The sequence below is a fragment of the Pseudophryne corroboree genome, unplaced genomic scaffold (assembly GCF_028390025.1).
Source record: "Pseudophryne corroboree isolate aPseCor3 unplaced genomic scaffold, aPseCor3.hap2 scaffold_90, whole genome shotgun sequence".
NCBI classification, from domain to species: domain Eukaryota; kingdom Metazoa; phylum Chordata; class Amphibia; order Anura; family Myobatrachidae; genus Pseudophryne; species Pseudophryne corroboree.
In genome coordinates this window covers 95281-115992 of record NW_026970479.1, presented here as the reverse complement: position 1 = coordinate 115992, position 20712 = coordinate 95281, and the positions used below count along the sequence as shown (strand labels likewise).

The following is a 20712-nucleotide window of genomic DNA, read 5'->3' as shown; positions in this document are numbered from 1 at the left end:
GACAGCATACTAGGCTGGAGAGAGACCTGAGACAAAGAGATCTGAATTATACGAGAACCGTCCAGGGGAAACACAAATTATGCAGTCAAGTTTCCCACATTTGGGGAAATCGCAAGGGACAGCACTCCCAGAGTGCAATGGGTGAGCCTTGCCCTGGGAGAAGCACCTTCATGATCATAGTATCTCACCTGGCAGGTTAGTAGGAGTTGGGCTAGAGCTGGGGAGGGTCGCTGCTCGGGCACTACCTTTCAAGTGAAGGAGATCCAACTGAGGCAGCACAAGGGAACTCTCAAAAGAAGAACAAGGCTAGAGGAAGATCTGAGACAAAGAAATCTGACTTTTACCAGAGCTGACCAGAGGAAAGCACAAACACAGTCCACCACTACCACAAATAATGCAGTCGAGTTTCCCACATTTGGGGAAATCACAGGGGTCAGCATACCCAGAATGCAATGAATGAACCTCACCCTGGGAGAACAATCTTCATGACAATAGTATCTCCTATGCAAAATAAGTATGATTTGGGATAGGGCTGGGGAGGGCCGCTGCTCAGGCACATCTCTGTCAAGTAAAGGAGATTCAACTGAGGCAGCACAAGGGAACTCTCATCTGGGGACAACAACTGCAGGGAGAACACATATTTTCAGATGAACATGGGGTGGCAGAAGGCTGCCTAATACTGAAGCACCCCCAAACAACAAACCAAATGCAACAACTAGTGCAAGCATTCCTGGGGGATGGCCTGCAGCAGATGGATTTGAATATGGTGATGTCATCCAAGCAGTGGGTCAAAGTTGGCTTCAACCCTCGTCTGCATATGAAAAGAGAAAAGGAGCGTGCAGGGCATGGAGGCCTTTTGTGGTGCTTGGATGACCCCTAGTTCGCATTAAGCACCCCCACCCTCCTTCGGTGTGGGGCTCATGTTGGCCATTCCCCAGCCCCTGAAGCATTCAAGCTGATTTCTTGCTGCAGCTGGGCACTGTAACAGCTCCAGAGCTGCTCTGTAAAGCAAGTAAAAGGGTGTGGGCCCTGCAGCACTACCCGTAGTTTGCATTGTGCATTGGGAGGCACAAAGTAAGCAGACGGGAGGAGAAGTCAGGATAGTGCACAAGGGTATAGAAGGGAGGGGCTCAAGAAAAAAGAAGTGGAACCAGACAGCAAACTAGGCTGGAGAGAGACCTGAGACAAAGAGATCTGAATTACATGAGAGCCGACCAGGGAAAACTCAAATTATGCAGTCAAGTTTCCCACATTTGGGGAAATCGCAGGGGCAGCACACCCAGAGTGCAATGGGTGAGCCTTGCCCTGGGAGAAGCACCTTCATGATCATAGTATCTCACCTGGCAGGTAAGTAGGAGTTGGGCTAGAGCTGGGGAGGGTCGCTGCTCGGGCACCCCCCTGTCAAGTGAAGGAGATCCAACTGAGGCAGCACAAGGGAACTCTCGAAAGAAGAACAAGGCTAGAGGAAGATCTGAGACAAAGAAATCTGACTTTTACCAGAGCTGACCAGAGGAAAGCACAAACACAGTCCCCCCACTACCACAAATAATGCAGTCGAGTTTCCCACATTTGGGGAAATCACAGGGGTCAGCATACCCAGAATGCAATGAATGAACCTCACCCTGGGAGAACAATCTTCATGACCATGGTATCTCCTATGCAAAATAAGTATGATTTGGGATAGGGCTGGGGAGGGCCGTTGCTCAGGCACATCTCTGTCAAGTAAGTTGCATTTGATTTGTTGTTTGGGGGTGCTTCAGTATTAGGCAGCCTTCTGCCCTACCATGTTCATCTGAAAATATGTGTTCTCCCTGCAGTTGTTGTCCCCAGATGAGAGTTCCCTTGTGCTGCCTCAGTTGAATCTCCTTTTGGAGAAGACCTCAATAAGATTGTAGCTGATCTGGCTACTGCTAAAACAGCTTGCCTACCTAGTATGACTCCTACCACGCAGAAGGCTAAAAGTACTTTTCTTGGCCCTTTCATCCTCCAGGTAAAGCGTACCCAAGGTCAGGCATACCCAAAGCAAGCTCATGTTTCCAGACCTGCCAAGCCCAGACTGAAGCAATCCTGGGCTGCCCATCAGCCTGCTTCCAAAACGGACAAGCCTGCCGCATGACGGTGCAGGCCTCCCTCTGGGGGATCCCAGGGTGGGGGGCCCGACTTCTAGGTTTGGCAAAGAAAGGTATAATTCTAAGCTAGAGAATTCTGTTTGGAGCTCACCTTGTACTTTGTGAAGAAATAATCAGCATTGTGGCTGAGCAGATACATGTAGTGTGTGGCTGCAAACTGCATGGATCTGCTGCGTTGTAATGCTGATTCTTTTTTTTTGCAAAGTACCAATAGCTTCATATAATGTTCACAATTTTTATGCAGGATCAAATAGCTCAATAGGTAGGGTGTTTGATTAGAATTCAACAGGTTATAGGTTTGAATCCTGGGTATGGTAGTTTGAGATGTGTTATTTAATAAAGTATGTTGTTCTGACTGCCGGCATCCTATCACCTGGGATATCATACTAAATAAATGGAGTTGATCAATTTTTTTTTTTTTTTAACTAGGGACAATTTCCAGATACTTCTCTTTATAACTGAGATTGCCCCCTGGAACTTCACATCAGTTGACAACTATGCATGAGTGGGCAGTGCTTGCCCTGGATCTGTCCACCCATTTATGTGCCGCCATAAAATAAAGCATGACTAACAGTTATCCTGGGCGTACACTACACAATTATCTGTCAGGCTATCTATCCAGTCTGGATGGATGGAATGAAAATCTGGTAATGTATAGGAGCAAATGTCAATTAACCATTTGCTCCCAAACACTAGAAAAGTGGTCAAAAATGGTCATTACACAAATTGGTTAAACCCAAAATTTAACCAATTTGTTTAGGGGACCATTTTTGTCCATTTTTTAGTGTTTGAGAGTAAATCGTTGATGGTCATTTGCTCACATAGATAACCGGATTTCTATTCCAACCAGCCAGTGTTGGAGAGATGGTCTGCCAGATTACATAATGCATACCAGAGCCATAACTAGACTTTTTGGTGCCCTGTGACAGAGAATTATATGCCCTCCCCCCCATTTTTGCAATATGGACAAAAGGCGCATGCCTTGTGGGGAAGGGGCATAACAAGATTGGTCTCAGAGAAAGCACATGAGATATGAAGATATATCTAGTATACTTGACACTCAATGGTTTGTGGTATTGCAGGGGTGCCCTCCTTAAATGCATATACAGTCACACATGGCATGTTTGTGTAAATGGCATATCAGCAGTCAGCACTAACTGGTGACATGCCATTTGTACAAGTAAGCCATGTGTGACTAATATATAAACATACTTTATTAAATAACACCTCAAACTATCATACCCAGGATTCAAACCTATAACCTGTTAAATTCTAATCAAACACCCTACCCATTGAGCTACTTGATCCTGCATCTATTCTAACCTCCAATAACAGATTCAGTTGCATTTTCCAGCGTGTTTTGTTTGCGCCTTTGCAAATGTCTTACATCGACAAACTTATTTAGTACTATTTTGCAAATAGGGTTACATTGTCGCAACATTGTGTTCCCTAATTGCTTGATTTTTTAAATGCAAAAATTGATAAAGACACCTGATAATTGCTCTGTGGAGTCTTCTTTTGTGTCTACTTCTTATCTACATTTAATTCCCTACCTATAATCAAGGCATTTTTAAATGCTGGGTGCTGCCAGGACGTGAGGCCTACCTAGTCTTTAGATCTGAATTTGAATGTACTTGTGAACTAACTTAATTTCCTACTTCTAAATTCATTCCTAAATTCACTACTTACATTAATCCTGTAGTTGGGCATTTTGAGCCTTCAATTGTGGGCATTGTTTTGTGTCCAGACCAGCAGCTGGTGGTGTGCATTTGCTGGAAAGGCATCGAAGACCTCCGATATGCTGCATCTCCTGATGTGTGTCTGCCTCAAGTGGCTGTCAGCATATGCATGCTAGACACCCCATTCCAAGCTGATTGTGACATCACGGAACATGCATCATAGAACAGGCATGCTAGAACATGGGTCTTCAACCTGCAACCCTCCAGCTGCTGTGGAACTACATATCCCAGCATGCCCTGCCTCAGTTTTAGCATACCTTAATAGCAAAACTGTGGCAGGGCATGCTGGGATGTGTAGTTTCACAGCAGCTGGAGGGCCACAGGATGAAGACCCATGTGCTAGAACCAAACCGCAGGTACATTGAATGCTAGCAAGCTGAATGTTTAAATCCTTTTTGTTCCGCAGCATTCCAATGCGGAAGATTCCATGGAACCAGAGATTATTCCATTGAGAAGGACATGCTGCCTGGATGACTGCACTGTGCAAATTAAATCACGGAGCCAGTTGGCTTGTGGGTGGCTCTGGTGACTGGGTGGTTGGGTGGGCGGTGTGTCGGAGGTGGAGCACATGCAAATGAATGTGTATCATCCAGCTAGTGAGAGAGAAAACTCATGCAGGAGTGTGCCTGCTTGTCAGTGAGTTATGCACCTTGCCAGACGTCAAATCTACATGGAGCAACTGGAGGGGACAAGAGCAGGTTTGGAAAATATAGACAGAAGAGCATATATGCTGGCGCATTCTCCATGATTGTGTCAGCTTATGTTTTGGTGCACTGCACTTTCCTCCACTAAGTTTTAGCCATTTTGTTGAAACGCAAGTGTAGTTGCTTCTCGCTCTTTTGGCTGTGATATTGTATTGTGGTTGAAGAGTCTGCTGGAGGGATTGTTTTCTTCATTGGCGAGAGACTGAAGATATTCCAGGATGGAAGGCTTGGGAACACTATCCGTTTTTCAGTTGTGGAAGAGTTGAAAGACCGGATTGGACTACATTCTATAGTAAAGGGTATCTTTGTATTTATTAATCCTCCCTTTATATGTGTCTGTCTTTCAATAAAGCTTTGGGCTTGTGATTCCGTCACCCTCTTACACTCCACACCCATAGCCTTATTAACTATTGTATTGTTTAAATGTATAGTGCAGTTCATGATTTATAGTGTAGGCTGACCTGTACTGTAGTTCTTGAACTGTACTATACCGACAGCATTTGTATTGTGATTTGGCTGTGCTGCAACACAGTACTTATGTGTGTAATGTTTATATATGTTTTTTTGCTTCTTTATGTCAATAAAGACTGCTTTTTCAATCCAATATCTGAAAACAATCAATGTTTATCTTTGATGGCAATAGAAGTGGTATGATATTTGCTGCTTTTGAATGGCAATATCTGATATGTCCCCTATCTGGGAACCATATATTAAATGGCTTTTCAGAAAAGGGAGATGGGAGAAGAGCTTTCAGTACTTGTAGGACCGATGCACATTTCCTATTCTAGCCTCCAAAAACAGATTCAGTTGCATTTTCCAGCGTGTTTTGGATGCGCCTTTGCAAATGTCTTACATCGACAAACTTATTTAGTACTATTTTGCAAATAGGGTTACATTGTTGCAACATTGTGTTCCCTAATTGCTTGATTTTTTAAATGCAACAATTGATAAAAACACCTGATAACTGCTCTGCGGAGTCTTATTTTGTGTCTACTTCTTATCTACATTTAATTCCGTACCTCTAATCAAGGCATTTTTAAATGCTGGCGGCTGCCAGGACGTGAGGCCTACCTAGACTTTAGATCTGAATTTGAATGTACTTGTGAACTAACTTAATTTCCTACTTCTAAATTCATTCCTAAATTCACTACTTACATGAATCCTGTAGTTGGGCATTTTGGGACTTCGATTGTGGGCATTGTTTTGTGTCCAGACCAGCAGCAGGTGGTGTGCATTTGCTGGAAAGGCATCGAAGACCTCCGATATGCTGCATCTCCTGATGTGTGTCTCCCTCAAGTGGCTGTCAGCAAATGCCAGCTAGACACCCCATTCCAAGCTGATTGTGACATCACGGAACATGCATCATAGAACAGGCATGCTAAAACATGGGTCTTCAACCTGCGACCCTCCAGCTGCTGTAGAATTACACATCCCAGCATGCCCTGCCTCAGTTTTAGCATACCTTATAGCAAAACTGTGGCAGGGCGTGCTGGGATGTGTAGTTTCACAGCAGCTGGAGGGCCACAGGATGAAGACCCATGTGCTAGAGCCAAGCCGCAGGTACATTGAATGCTAGCAAGCTGAATATTTAAATCCTTTTTGTTCCGCAGCATTCCAATGCGGAAGATTCCATGGAACCAGAGATCCTTCCATTGAGAAGGACATGCTGCCTGGATGACTACACTGTGCAAATTAAATCACGGAGCCAGTTGGTTTGTGGGTGGCTCTGGTGACTGGGTGGTTGGGTGGGTGGTGTGTCGGAGGTGGAGCACATGCAAATGATTGTGTATCATCCAGCTAGTGAGAGTGAAAACTCATGCAGGAGTGTGCCTGCTTGTCAGTGGGTTATGCACCTTGCCAGACGTTAAATCTACATAGAGCAGCTGGAGGGGACAAGAGCATGTTTGCAAAATATAGATAGAAGAGCATATATGCTGGCGCATTCTCCATGATTGTGTCAGCTTATGTTTTGGTGCACTGCACTTTCCTCCACTAAGTTTTAGCCATTTTTGTTAAGCTCAAGTGTAGTTGCTTCTCGGCCTTTTGGCTGTGATCTTGTATTGTGGTTGAAGGGTCTGCTGGAGGGAGGGATTGCTTTCTTCATTGGCGAAAGACCAAAGATATTCCAGGATGGAAGGCTTGGGAACACTATCCGTTTTTCAATTGTGGAAGAGTTGAAAGACCGGATTGGACTACATTCTATAGTAAAGGATGTCTTTCTATTTATTAATCCTCCCTTTATATGTGTCAGTCTTTCAATAAAGCTTCGGGCTTGTGATTCCCTCACCCTCTTACACTCCACACCCATAGCCTTATTAACTGTTGTATTATTGTACAGTTTAAATGTATAGTGCAGTTCATGATTTATAGTGTAGGCTGGCCTGTGCTGTAGTTCTTGAACTGTACTATACCATCAGCATTTCTATTGTGTTTTGGCTGTGCCGCAACGCGGTACTTATGTGTGTAATGTTTATGTATGTTTTTTTGCTTCTTTATGTGCATCGGTCCTACAAGTACTGAAAGCTCTTCTCCCATCTCCCTTTTCTGAAAAGCCATTTAATATATGGTTCCCAGATAGGGGACATATCAGATATTGGATTTCAAAAGCATCAAATATCATACCACTTTTATTGCCATCAAAGATAAACATTGATTGTTTTCAGATATTGGCTTGAAAAAGCAGTCTTTATTGACATAAAAAAAAACATACATAAACATTGCACACATAAATACAGTGTTGCAGCACAGCCAAAACACAATACAAATGCTGACGGTATAGTACAGTTCAAGAACTACAGCACAGGCCAGTCTACACTATAAATCATGAACTGCACTATACATTTAAACTATACAATAATACAACAGTTAATAAGGCTATGGGTGTGGAGTGTAAGAGGGTGAGGGATTCACAAAACCGAAGCTTTATTGTAACACAGACACATATAAGGGGAGGGTCAATAAATAGAAAGATATCCTTTACTATAGAATGTAGTCCAATCCGACCTCTGTGCTCTTCCACAACTGAAAAACAGATAGTGTTCCCAAGCCTTCCATCCTGGAATATCTTTGGTTTTTCGCCAATGAAGAAAACAATCCCTCCCTCCAGCAGACCCTTCAACCACGATACAAGATCACAGCCAAAAGGCCGAGAAGCAACTACACTTGAGCTTAACAAAAATGGCTAAAACTTAGTGGAGGAAAGTGCAGTGCACCAAAACATAAGCTGACACAATCATGGAGAATGCGCCAGCATATATGCTCTTCTATCTATATTTTGCAAACCTGCTCTTGTCCCCTCCAGCTGCTCTATGTAGATTTAACGTCTGGCAAGGTGCATAACCCACTGACAAGCAGGCACACTCCTGCATGAGTTTTCTCTCTCACTAGCTGGATGATACACAATCATTTGCATGCGCTCCACTTCCGACACACCACCCACCCAACCACCCAGTCACCAGAGCCACCCACAAGCCAACTGGCTCCGTGATTTAATTTGCACAGTGTAGTCATCCAGGCAGCATGTCCTTCTCAATGGAAGGATCTCTGGTTCCATGGAATCTTCCGCATTGGAATGCTGCGGAACAAAAAGGATTTAAATATTCAGCTTGCTAGCATTCAATGTACCTGCGGCTTGGCTCTAGCACATGGGTCTTCATCCTGTGGCCCTCCAGCTGCTGTGAAACTACACATCCCAGCATGCCCTGCCACAGTTTTGCTATTAAGGTATGCTAAAACTGAGGCAGGGCATGCTGGGATGTGTAGTTCCACAGCAGCTGGAGGGTCGCAGGTTGAAGACCAATGTTTTAGCATGCCTGTTCTATGATGCATGTTCCATGATGTCACAATCAGCTTGGAATGGGGTGTCTAGCAGGCATTTGCTGACAGCCACTTGAGGGAGACACACATCAGGAGATGCAGCATATCGGAGGTCTTCGATGCCTTTCCAGCAAATGCACACCACCTGCTGCTGGTCTGGACACAAAACAATGCCCACAATCGAAGTCCCAAAATGCCCAACTACAGGATTCATGTAAGTAGTGAATTTAGGAATGAATTTAGAAGTAGGAAATTAAGTTAGTTCACAAGTACATTCAAATTCAGATCTAAAGACTAAACACAAAACACAAAATAAGACTCCACAGAGCAATTATCAGGTGTCTTTATCAATTGTTGCATTTAAAAAATCAAGCAATTAGGGAACACAATGTTGCGACAATGTAACCCTATTTGCAAAATAGTACTAAATAAGTTTGTCGATGTAAGACATTTGCAAAGGCGCAAACAAAACACGCTGGAAAATGCAACTGAATCTGTTTTTGGAGGTTAGAAAAGATGTAGGATCAAGTAGCTCCATGGGTAGGGTGTTTGATTAGAATTCAACAGGTTATAGGTTTGAATCCTGGGTATGATAGTTTGAGATGTTATTTAATAAAGCATGTTTATATATTAGTCACACATTGCTTACTTGTACAAATGGCATGTCACCAGTTAGTGCTAACTGCTGATATGCCATTTGCACTAAAACAAATTAAAATGGTAAAAGTTATTGTACTTTAAGTAAAAATAAAAGCTAAAATATCAATCCCAGTTTTGGATTACTTTAATGAACAAAAAAAAATGCATATAGCAAAGGATAGTTTCAATCTGCCTACCTCTGGGTTATGGACCCAGCATGCTTCCATTACAGTACTCTGCTGCACATGTAAGTGCAAGAGATCCTGAAGCACTCACTCATCATGGGAAAGTACCAATGTGTTTCTTCATTGGTTGATGGAAGAAACATCTTACAAAAACTCTCCACATTATTGACTTTTTAAAATGTGTCTAGGAATCGTTCTAGATGAATGCTAATTAGCCTTTGTCAGTATGGACTTTTACAAAGTGTTGCTGTGGCGCAATCAGTTACTGTGTAAGGCTATTAACCAAAAGGTTGGTGGTTCAATCCCACCCAGGGACGTAATTGACCTTGTTATCAGATTTTGGTGATCTTTATGTAGACAAGTCAAAATTTCAAACCCCCTCTTATGGTGTAGGGTACCTGGCCTTCTCTGATGTAATCAGAGTTAGATTTGATTCAGTGATTTTATAAAAACAGCTAGGAAGCACAATTTAGCAGTGGGTTGCAGAGAAAAAGAAATATGCTGGCAAAAAAATCCAATTGAGTGATTAAACAGCTCTTCATTTTCTGGCTTTATTTTTATGCTAACAAATTTGTTCTCTGAAAAGTGTCCACAAAGCCAAGTTTCTGATTAACACCTTTGTAGGGATGGTTTTTAACCTATTACTAAATTAAACTTGCTTCATTGGAAAGGCAGCAAGATGCATCCTCATTTCAATATCTACTGAAATAATACAGGTTGACACCAGGAAACATTAACGCCACTGCATCCTTTGTGCTTTCTCATGTGGAAGTCTGTTTAATGTGAAAACAAGGTGATATCTAATTAGCACACAGGTAAGGAATTAAGAAAATCTTTATTTAAGGGTGAAGATGTTTCTCACAAAATCGTTGCCCCAATGCATCATTGAAATTCAAGCTGGAAAGATGATTTTAATATATCACTTGTACATTTTGTATTGCTCTTCTGGTGACAATGTAGTTTGTTTTTGTCAATTACCATTTTAATAATCGGGTAAAGAAAATTAAGTGGATTTTTGAAAGAAAACAATACTGTCAATATACTATTAAAACAAATGAAAATGGTAAAAGTTATTGTACTTTAAGTAAAAATAAAAGAGCAAAAATATCAATCCCAGTTTTGGATTACTTTAATTAACAAAAAAAAACGCATATAGCAGAGGATAGTTTCAATCTGCCTACCTCTGTGCTATGGACCCAGCATGCTTCCATTACAGTACTCTGCTGCACATGTAATTGCAAGAGATCCTGAAGCACTCACTCATCATGGGAAAGTACCAATGTGTTTCTTCATTGGTTGATGGAAGAAACATCTTACAAAAACTCTCCAGATTATTGACTATTTAAAGTTTTTCAAGGAAACGTTCAAGATGAATGCTTATTAGCCTTTGTCAGTATATACTTTTGCAAAGTGTCGCTGTGGCGCAATCAGTTAGTGTGTACGGCTATTAACCAAAAGGTTGGTGGTTCAATCCCACCCAGGGATGTAATTGACCTTGTTATCAGATTTTGGTGATCTTTAAGTAGACAAGTCAAAATTTCAAAAACCCCTGTTATGGTGTAGGGTACCTGGCCTTCTCTGATGTAATCAGAGTTAGATTTGATTCAGTGATTTTATAAAAACAGCTAGGAAGCACAATTTAGCAGTGGTTTGCAGAGAAAAAGAAATATGCTGGCAAAAAAATCCAATTGAGTGATTAAACAGCTCTTCATTTTCTGGCTTTATTTTTATGCTAACAAATTTGTTCTCTGAAAAGTGTCCACAAAGCCAAGTATCTGATTAACATCTTTGTAGGGATGGTTTTTCACCTATTACTAAATTAAACTTGCTTCATTGGAAAGGCAGCAAGATGCATCCTCATTTCAATATCTCCTGAAATAATACAGGTTGACACCAGGAAACATTAACGCCACTGCATCCTTGCTGCTTTCTCATGTGGAAGTCTGTTTAATGTGAAAACAAGGTGATATCTAATTAGCACACAGGTAAGGAATTAAGAAAATCTTTATTTAAGGGTGAAGATGTTTCTCACAAAATCGTTGCCCCAATGCATCATTGAAATTCAAGCTGGAAAGATGATTTTAATATATCACTTGTACATTTTGTATTGCTCTTCTGGTGACAATGTAGTTTGTTTTTGTCAATTACCATTTTAATAATAGGGTAAAGAAAATTAAGTGGATTTTTGAAAGAAAACAATACTGTCAATATACTATTAAAACAAATTAAAATGGTAAAAGCTATTGTACTTTAAGTAAAAATAAAAGAGCAAAAATATCAATCCCAGTTTTGGATTACTTTAATTAACAAAAAAAAAATGCATATAGCAGAGGATAGTTTCAATCTGCCTACCTCTGGGTTAAGGGGCCCAGCATGCTTCCATTGCAGTACTCTGCTGCACATGTAAGTGCAAGAGATCCTGAAGCACTCACTCATCATGGGAAAGTACCAATGCGTTTCTTCATTGGTTGATGGAAGAAACATCTTACAAAAACTCTCCAGATTATTGACTTTTTAAAGTTTTCTAGGAAACGTTCTAGATGAATGCTTATTAGCCTTTGTCAGTATGTACTTTTGCAAAGTGTCTCGGTTGTGCAATCGGTTAGTGTGTTTGGTTATTAACCAAAGGGTTGGTGGTTCAATCCCACCCAGGGATGTTATTGACCATGTCATCAGATTTTGGTGATCTTTAAGTAGACAAGTCAAAATTTCAAACCCCCTCTTATGGTGTAGGGTACCTGGCCTACTCTGATGTAATCAGAGTTAGATTTGATTAAGTGATTTTATAAAAGAACAGCTAGGAAGCACAACTTAGCAGTGGGTTGCAGAGAAAAAGAAATACGCTTGCAGAAAAATCCAATTGAGTGATTAAACAGCTCTTCATTTTCTGGCTTTATTTTTATGCTAACTAATTTGTTCTCTGAAAAGTGTCCACAAAGCCAAGTATCTGATTAACACCTTTGTAGGGATGGTTTTTCACCTATTACTAAATTAAACTTGCTTCATTGGAAAGGCAGCAAGTGATGTCATCCAAGCAGTGGGTCAAAGTTGGCTTCAACCCTCGTCTGCTTATGAAAAGAGAAAAGGGATATGCAGGGCATGGCGGCCTTTTGCGACGCTTGGATGACCCCTAGTTCGCATTAAACACCCCCACCCTCCTTCGGTGTGGGGCTCATGTTGGCCATGCCCCAGCCCCTGAAGCATTCAAGCTGATTTCTTGCAGCAGCTGGGTACTGTAACAGCTCCAGAGCTGCTCTGTAAGGCAAGTAAAAGGGTGTGGGCCCTGCAGCACTACCTGTAGTTTGCATTGTGCATTGGAAGGCACAAAGTAAGCAGACGGGAGGAGAAGTCAGGATAGTGCACAAGGTTATAGAAGGGAGGGGCTCAAGAAAAGAGAAGTGGAAACAGACAGCATACTAGGCTGGAGAGAGACCTGAGACAAAGAGATCTGAATTATACGAGAGCCGTCCAGGGGAAACACAAATTATGCAGTCAAGTTTCCCACATTTGGGGAAATCGCAAGGGGCAGCACACCCAGAGTGCAATGGGTGAGCCTTGCCCTGGGAGAAGCACCTTCATGATCATAGTATCTCACCTGGCAGGTTAGTAGGAGTTGGGCTAGAGCTGGGGAGGGTCGCTGCTCGGGCACTACCTTTCAAGTGAAGGAGATCCAACTGAGGCAGCACAAGGGAACTCTCAAAAGAAGAACAAGGCTAGAGGAAGATCTGAGACAAAGAAATCTGACTTTACCAGAGCTGACCAGAGGAAAGCACAAACACAGTCCACCACTACCACAAATAATGCAGTCGAGTTTCCCACATTTGGGGAAATCACAGGGGTCAGCATACCCAAAATGCAATGAATGAACCTCACCCTGGGAAAACAATCTTCATGACAATAGTATCTCCTATGCAAAATAAGTATGATTTGGGATAGGGCTGGGGAGGGCCGCTGCTCAGGCACATCTCTGTCAAGTAAAGGAGATTCAACTGAGGCAGCACAAGGGAACTCTCATCTGGGGACAACAACTGCAGGGAGAACACATATTTTCAGATGAACATGGGGTGGCAGAAGGCTGCCTAATACTGAAGCACCCCCAAACAACAAACCAAATGCAACAACTAGTGCAAGCATTCCTGGGGGATGGCCTGCAGCAGATGGATTTGAATATGGTGATGTCATCCAAGCAGTGGGTCAAAGTTGGCTTCAACCCTCGTCTGCATATGAAAAGAGAAAAGGAGCGTGCAGGGCATGGAGGCCTTTTGTGGTGCTTGGATGACCCCTAGTTCGCATTAAGCACCCCCACCCTCCTTCGGTGTGGGGCTCATGTTGGCCATTCCCCAGCCCCTGAAGCATTCAAGCTGATTTCTTGCAGCAGCTGGGCACTGTAACAGCTCCAGAGCTGCTCTGAAAAGCAAGTAAAAGGGTGTGGGCCCTGCAGCACTACCCGTAGTTTGCATTGTGCATTGGGAGGCACAAAGTAAGCAGACGGGAGGAGAAGTCAGGATAGTGCACAAGGGTATAGAAGGGAGGGGCTCAAGAAAAAAGAAGTGGAACCAGACAGCAAACTAGGCTGGAGAGAGACCTGAGACAAAGAGATCTGAATTACATGAGAGCCGACCAGGGAAAACTCAAATTATGCAGTCAAGTTTCCCACATTTGGGGAAATCGCAGGGGCAGCACACCCAGAGTGCAATGGGTGAGCCTTGCCCTGGGAGAAGCAACTTCATGATCATAGTATCTCACCTGGCAGGTAAGTAGGAGTTGGGCTAGAGCTGGGGAGGGTCGCTGCTCGGGCACCCCCCTGTCAAGTGAAGGAGATCCAACTGAGGCAGCACAAGGGAACTCTCGAAAGAAGAACAAGGCTAGAGGAAGATCTGAGACAAAGAAATCTGAATTTTACCAGAGCTGACCAGAGGAAAGCACAAACACAGTCCCCCACTACCACAAATAATGCAGTCGAGTTTCCCACATTTGGGGAAATCACAGGGGTCAGCATACCCAGAATGCAATGAATGAACCTAACCCTGGGAGAACAATCTTCATGACCATGGTATCTCCTATGCAAAATAAGTATGATTTGGGATAGGGCTGGGGAGGGCCGTTGCTCAGGCACATCTCTGTCAAGTAAGTTGCATTTGATTTGTTGTTTGGGGGTGCTTCAGTATTAGGCAGCCTTCTGCCCTACCATGTTCATCTGAAAATATGTGTTCTCCCTGCAGTTGTTGTCCCCAGATGAGAGTTCCCTTGTGCTGCCTCAGTTGAATCTCCTTTTGGAGAAGACCTCAATAAGATTGTAGCTGATCTGGCTACTGCTAAAACAGCTTGCCTACCTAGTATGACTCCTACCACGCAGAAGGCTAAAAGTACTTTTCTTGGCCCTTTCATCCTCCAGGTAAAGCGTACCCAAGGTCAGGCATACCCAAAGCAAGCTCATGTTTCCAGACCTGCCAAGCCCAGACTGAAGCAATCCTGGGCTGCCCATCAGCCTGCTTCCAAAACGGACAAGCCTGCCGCATGACGGTGCAGGCCTCCCTCTGGGGGATCCCAGGGTGGGGGGCCCGACTTCTAGGTTTGGCAAAGAAAGGTATAATTCTAAGCTAGAGAATTCTGTTTGGAGCTCACCTTGTACTTTGTGAAGAAATAATCAGCATTGTGGCTGAGCAGATACATGTAGTGTGTGGCTGCAAACTGCATGGATCTGCTGCGTTGTAATGCTGATTCTTTTTTTTTGCAAAGTACCAATAGCTTCATATAATGTTCACAATTTTTATGCAGGATCAAATAGCTCAATAGGTAGGGTGTTTGATTAGAATTCAACAGGTTATAGGTTTGAATCCTGGGTATGGTAGTTTGAGATGTGTTATTTAATAAAGTATGTTGTTCTGACTGCCGGCATCCTATCACCTGGAATATCATACTAAATAAATGGAGTTGATCAAATTTTTTTTTTTTAACTAGGGACAATTTCCAGATACTTCTCTTTATAACTGAGATTGCCCCCTGGAACTTCACATCAGTTGACAACTATGCATGAGTGGGCAGTGCTTGCCCTGGATCTGTCCACCCATTTATGTGCCGCCATAAAATAAAGCATGACTAACAGTTATCCTGGGCGTACACTACACAATTATCTGTCAGGCTATCTATCCAGTCTGGATGGATGGAATGAAAATCTGGTAATGTATAGGAGCAAATGTCAATTAACCATTTGCTCCCAAACACTAGAAAAGTGGTCAAAAATGGTCATTACACAAATTGGTTAAACCCAAAATTTAACCAATTTGTTTAGGGGACCATTTTTGTCCATTTTTTAGTGTTTGAGAGTAAATCGTTGATGGTCATTTGCTCACATAGATAACCGGATTTCTATTCCAACCAGCCAGTGTTGGAGAGATGGTCTGCCAGATTACATAATGCATACCAGAGCCATAACTAGACTTTTTGGTGCCCTGTGACAGAGAATTATATGCCCTCCCCCCCATTTTTGCAATATGGACAAAAGGCGCATGCCTTGTGGGGAAGGGGCATAACAAGATTGGTCTCAGAGAAAGCACATGAGATATGAAGATATATCTAGTATACTTGACACTCAATGGTTTGTGGTTTTGCAGGGGTGCCCTCCTTAAATGCATATACAGTCACACATGGCATGTTTGTGTAAATGGCATATCAGCAGTCAGCACTAACTGGTGACATGCCATTTGTACAAGTAAGCCATGTGTGACTAATATATAAACATACTTTATTAAATAACACCTCAAACTATCATACCCAGGATTCAAACCTATAACCTGTTAAATTCTAATCAAACACCCTACCCATTGAGCTACTTGATCCTGCATCTATTCTAACCTCCAAAAACAGATTCAGTTGCATTTTCCAGCGTGTTTTGTTTGCGCCTTTGCAAATGTCTTACATCGACAAACTTATTTAGTACTATTTTGCAAATAGGGTTACATTGTCGCAACATTGTGTTCCCTAATTGCTTGATTTTTTAAATGCAAAAATTGATAAAGACACCTGATAATTGCTCTGTGGAGTCTTCTTTTGTGTCTACTTCTTATCTACATTTAATTCCCTACCTATAATCAAGGCATTTTTAAATGCTGGGTGCTGCCAGGACGTGAGGCCTACCTAGTCTTTAGATCTGAATTTGAATGTACTTGTGAACTAACTTAATTTCCTACTTCTAAATTCATTCCTAAATTCACTACTTACATTAATCCTGTAGTTGGGCATTTTGAGCCTTCAATTGTGGGCATTGTTTTGTGTCCAGACCAGCAGCTGGTGGTGTGCATTTGCTGGAAAGGCATCGAAGACCTCCGATATGCTGCATCTCCTGATGTGTGTCTGCCTCAAGTGGCTGTCAGCAAATGCATGCTAGACACCCCATTCCAAGCTGATTGTGACATCACGGAACATGCATCATAGAACAGGCATGCTAGAACATGGGTCTTCAACCTGCGACCCTCCAGCTGCTGTGGAACTACATATCCCAGCATGCCCTGCCTCAGTTTTAGCATACCTTAAAAGCAAAACTGTAGCAGGGCATGCTGGGATGTGTAGTTTCACAGCAGCTGGAGGGCAACAGGATGAAGACCCATGTGCTAGAACCAAACCGCAGGTACATTGAATGCTAGCAAGCTGAATGTTTAAATCCTTTTTGTTCCGCAGCATTCCAATGCGGAAGATTCCATGGAACCAGAGATTATTCCATTGAGAAGGACATGCTGCCTGGATGACTGCACTGTGCAAATTAAATCACGGAGCCAGTTGGCTTGTGGGTGGCTCTGGTGACTGGGTGGTTGGGTGGGCGGTGTGTCGGAGGTGGAGCACATGCAAATGAATGTGTATCATCCAGCTAGTGAGAGAGAAAACTCATGCAGGAGTGTGCCTGCTTGTCAGTGAGTTATGCACCTTGCCAGACGTCAAATCTACATGGAGCAACTGGAGGGGACAAGAGCAGGTTTGGAAAATATAGACAGAAGAGCATATATGCTGGCGCATTCTCCATGATTGTGTCAGCTTATGTTTTGGTGCACTGCACTTTCACTAAGTTTTAGCCATTTTGTTTAAACGCAAGTGTAGTTGCTTCTCGCTCTTTTGGCTGTGATATTGTATTGTGGTTGAAGAGTCTGCTGGAGGGATTGTTTTCTTCATTGGCGAGAGACTGAAGATATTCCAGGATGGAAGGCTTGGGAACACTATCCGTTTTTCAGTTGTGGAAGAGTTGAAAGACCGGATTGGACTACATTCTATAGTAAAGGGTATCTTTGTATTTATTAATCCTCCCTTTATATGTGTCTGTCTTTCAATAAAGCTTTGGGCTTGTGATTCCGTCACCCTCTTACACTCCACACCCATAGCCTTATTAACTATTGTATTGTTTAAATGTATAGTGCAGTTCATGATTTATAGTGTAGGCTGACCTGTGCTGTAGTTCTTGAACTGTACTATACCGACAGCATTTGTATTGTGTTTTGGCTGTGCTGCAACACAGTACTTATGTGTGTAATGTTTATGTATGTTTTTTTGCTTCTTTATGTCAATAAAGACTGCTTTTTCAATCCAATATCTGAAAACAATCAATGTTTATCTTTGATGGCAATAGAAGTGGTATGATATTTGCTGCTTTTGAAAGGCAATATCTGATATGTCCCCTATCTGGGAACCATATATTAAATGGCTTTTCAGAAAAGGGAGATGGGAGAAGAGCTTTCAGTACTTGTAGGACCGATGCACATTTCCTATTCTAGCCTCCAAAAACAGATTCAGTAGCATTTTCCAGCGTGTTTTGGATGCGCCTTTGCAAATGTCTTACATCGACAAACTTATTTAGTACTATTTTGCAAATAGGGTTACATTGTTGCAACATTGTGTTCCCTAATTGCTTGATTTTTTAAATGCAACAATTGATAAAAACACCTGATAACTGCTCTGCGGAGTCTTATTTTGTGTCTACTTCTTATCTACATTTAATTCCGTACCTCTAATCAAGGCATTTTTAAATGCTGGCGGCTGCCAGGACGTGAGGCCTACCTAGACTTTAGATCTGAATTTGAATGTACTTGTGAACTAACTTAATTTCCTACTTCTAAATTCATTCCTAAATTCACTACTTACATGAATCCTGTAGTTGGGCATTTTGGGACTTCGATTGTGGGCATTGTTTTGTGTCCAGACCAGCAGCAGGTGGTGTGCATTTGCTGGAAAGGCATCGAAGACCTCCGATATGCTGCATCTCCTGATGTGTGTCTCCCTCAAGTGGCTGTCAGCAAATGCCTGCTAGACACCCCATTCCAAGCTGATTGTGACATCACGGAACATGCATCATAGAACAGGCATGCTAAAACATGGGTCTTCAACCTGCGACCCTCCAGCTGCTGTGGAACTACACATCCCAGCATGCCCTGCCTCAGTTTTAGCATACCTTATAGCAAAACTGTGGCAGGGCATGCTGGGATGTGTAGTTTCACAGCAGCTGGAGGGCCACAGGATGAAGACCCATGTGCTAGAGCCAAGCCGCAGGTACATTGAATGCTAGCAAGCTGAATATTTAAATCCTTTTTGTTCCGCAGCATTCCAATGCGGAAGATTCCATGGAACCAGAGATCCTTCCATTGAGAAGGACATGCTGCCTGGATGACTACACTGTGCAAATTAAATCACGGAGCCAGTTGGTTTGTGGGTGGCTCTGGTGACTGGGTGGTTGGGTGGGTGGTGTGTCGGAGGTGGAGCACATGCAAATGATTGTGTATCATCCAGCTAGTGAGAGTGAAAACTCATGCAGGAGTGTGCCTGCTTGTCAGTGGGTTATGCACCTTGCCAGACGTTAAATCTACATAGAGCAGCTGGAGGGGACAAGAGCATGTTTGCAAAATATAGATAGAAGAGCATATATGCTGGCGCATTCTCCATGATTGTGTCAGCTTATGTTTTGGTGCACTGCACTTTCCTCCACTAAGTTTTAGCCATTTTTGTTAAGCTCAAGTGTAGTTGCTTCTCGGCCTTTTGGCTGTGATCTTGTATTGTGGTTGAAGGGTCTGCTGGAGGGAGGGATTGCTTTCTTCATTGGCGAAAGACCAAAGATATTCCAGGATGGAAGGCTTGGGAACACTATCCGTTTTTCAATTGTGGAAGAGTTGAAAGACCGGATTGGACTACATTCTATAGTAAAGGATGTCTTTCTATTTATTAATCCTCCCCTTATATGTGTCAGTCTTTCAATAAAGCTTCGGGCTTGTGATTCCCTCACCCTCTTACACTCCACACCCATAGCCTTATTAACTGTTGTATTATTGTACAGTTTAAATGTATAGTGCAGTTCATGATTTATAGTGTAGGCTGGCCTGTGCTGTAGTTCTTGAACTGTACTATACCATCAGCATTTCTATTGTGTTTTGGCTGTGCCGCAACGCGGGTACTTATGTGTGTAATGTTTATGTATGTTTTTTTGCTTCTTTATGTGCATCGGTCCTACAAGTACTGAAAGCTCTTCTCCCATCTCCCTTTTCTGAAAAGCCATTTAATATATGGTTCCCAGATAGGGGACATATCAGATATTGGATTTCAAAAGCATCAAATATCATACCACTTTTATTGCCATCAAAGATAAACATTGATTGTTTTCAGATATTGGCTTGAAAAAGCAGTCTTTATTGACATAAAAAAACATACATAAACATTGCACACATAAATACAGTGTTGCAGCACAGCGAAAACACAATACAAATGCTGACGGTATAGTACAGTTCAAGAACTACAGCACAGGCCAGTCTACACTATAAATCATGAACTGCACTATACATTTAAACTATACAATAATACAACAGTTAATAAGGCTATGGGTGTGGAGTGTAAGAGGGTGAGGGATTCACAAAACCGAAGCTTTATTGTAACACAGACACATATAAGGGGAGGGTCAATAAATAGAAAGATATCCTTTACTATAGAATGTAGTCCAATCCGACCTCTGTGCTCTTCCACAACTGAAAAACAGATAGTGTTCCCAAGCCTTCCATCCTGGAATATCTTTGGTCTTTCGCCAATGAAGAAAACAATCCCTCCCTCCAGCAGACCCTTCAACCACGATACAAGATCACAGCCAAAAGGCCGAGAAGCAACTACACTTGAGCTTAACAAAAATGGCTAAAACTTAGTGGAGGAAAGTGCAGTGCACCAAAACATAAGCTGACACAATCATGGAGAATGCGCCAGCATATATGCTCTTCTATCTATATTTTGCAAACATGCTCTTGTCCCCTCCAGCTGCTCTATGTAGATTTAACGTCTGGCAAGGTGCATAACCCACTGACAAGCAGGCACACTCCTGCATGAGTTTTCTCTCTCACTAGCTGGATGATACACAATCATTTGCATGCGCTCCACTTCCGACACACCACCCACCCAACCACCCAGTCACCAGAGCCACCCACAAGCCAACTGGCTCCGTGATTTAATTTGCACAGTGTAGTCATCCAGGCAGCATGTCCTTCTC

General features: G+C 42.6%; 8 non-coding genes across 8 annotated transcripts; all 8 read right to left on the bottom strand.

Annotated features, from left to right (window-relative positions):
• Positions 1 to 39: 39 nt before the first annotated feature.
• On the bottom strand, positions 40 to 203 carry LOC135045140 (U1 spliceosomal RNA). The gene has a single exon (XR_010237673.1). It is a non-coding gene; the product is annotated as a U1 spliceosomal RNA (small nuclear RNA).
• Positions 204 to 354: 151 nt separating this feature from the next.
• LOC135044962 (U1 spliceosomal RNA) lies at positions 355 to 518 on the bottom strand. The gene has a single exon (XR_010237498.1). It is a non-coding gene; the product is annotated as a U1 spliceosomal RNA (small nuclear RNA).
• A 674-nt stretch (positions 519 to 1192) lies between these two features.
• On the bottom strand, positions 1193 to 1355 carry LOC135045231 (U1 spliceosomal RNA). The gene has a single exon (XR_010237758.1). It is a non-coding gene; the product is annotated as a U1 spliceosomal RNA (small nuclear RNA).
• Positions 1356 to 1507: 152 nt separating this feature from the next.
• On the bottom strand, positions 1508 to 1672 carry LOC135044875 (U1 spliceosomal RNA). Its single transcript, XR_010237411.1, has one exon. It is a non-coding gene; the product is annotated as a U1 spliceosomal RNA (small nuclear RNA).
• A 10986-nt stretch (positions 1673 to 12658) lies between these two features.
• Positions 12659 to 12822, bottom strand: LOC135045151 (U1 spliceosomal RNA). The gene has a single exon (XR_010237680.1). It is a non-coding gene; the product is annotated as a U1 spliceosomal RNA (small nuclear RNA).
• A 150-nt stretch (positions 12823 to 12972) lies between these two features.
• On the bottom strand, positions 12973 to 13136 carry LOC135044971 (U1 spliceosomal RNA). Its single transcript, XR_010237507.1, has one exon. It is a non-coding gene; the product is annotated as a U1 spliceosomal RNA (small nuclear RNA).
• A 674-nt stretch (positions 13137 to 13810) lies between these two features.
• LOC135044404 (U1 spliceosomal RNA) lies at positions 13811 to 13973 on the bottom strand. The gene has a single exon (XR_010237008.1). It is a non-coding gene; the product is annotated as a U1 spliceosomal RNA (small nuclear RNA).
• Positions 13974 to 14125: 152 nt separating this feature from the next.
• Positions 14126 to 14289, bottom strand: LOC135044866 (U1 spliceosomal RNA). The gene has a single exon (XR_010237402.1). It is a non-coding gene; the product is annotated as a U1 spliceosomal RNA (small nuclear RNA).
• Positions 14290 to 20712: the final 6423 nt, after the last annotated feature.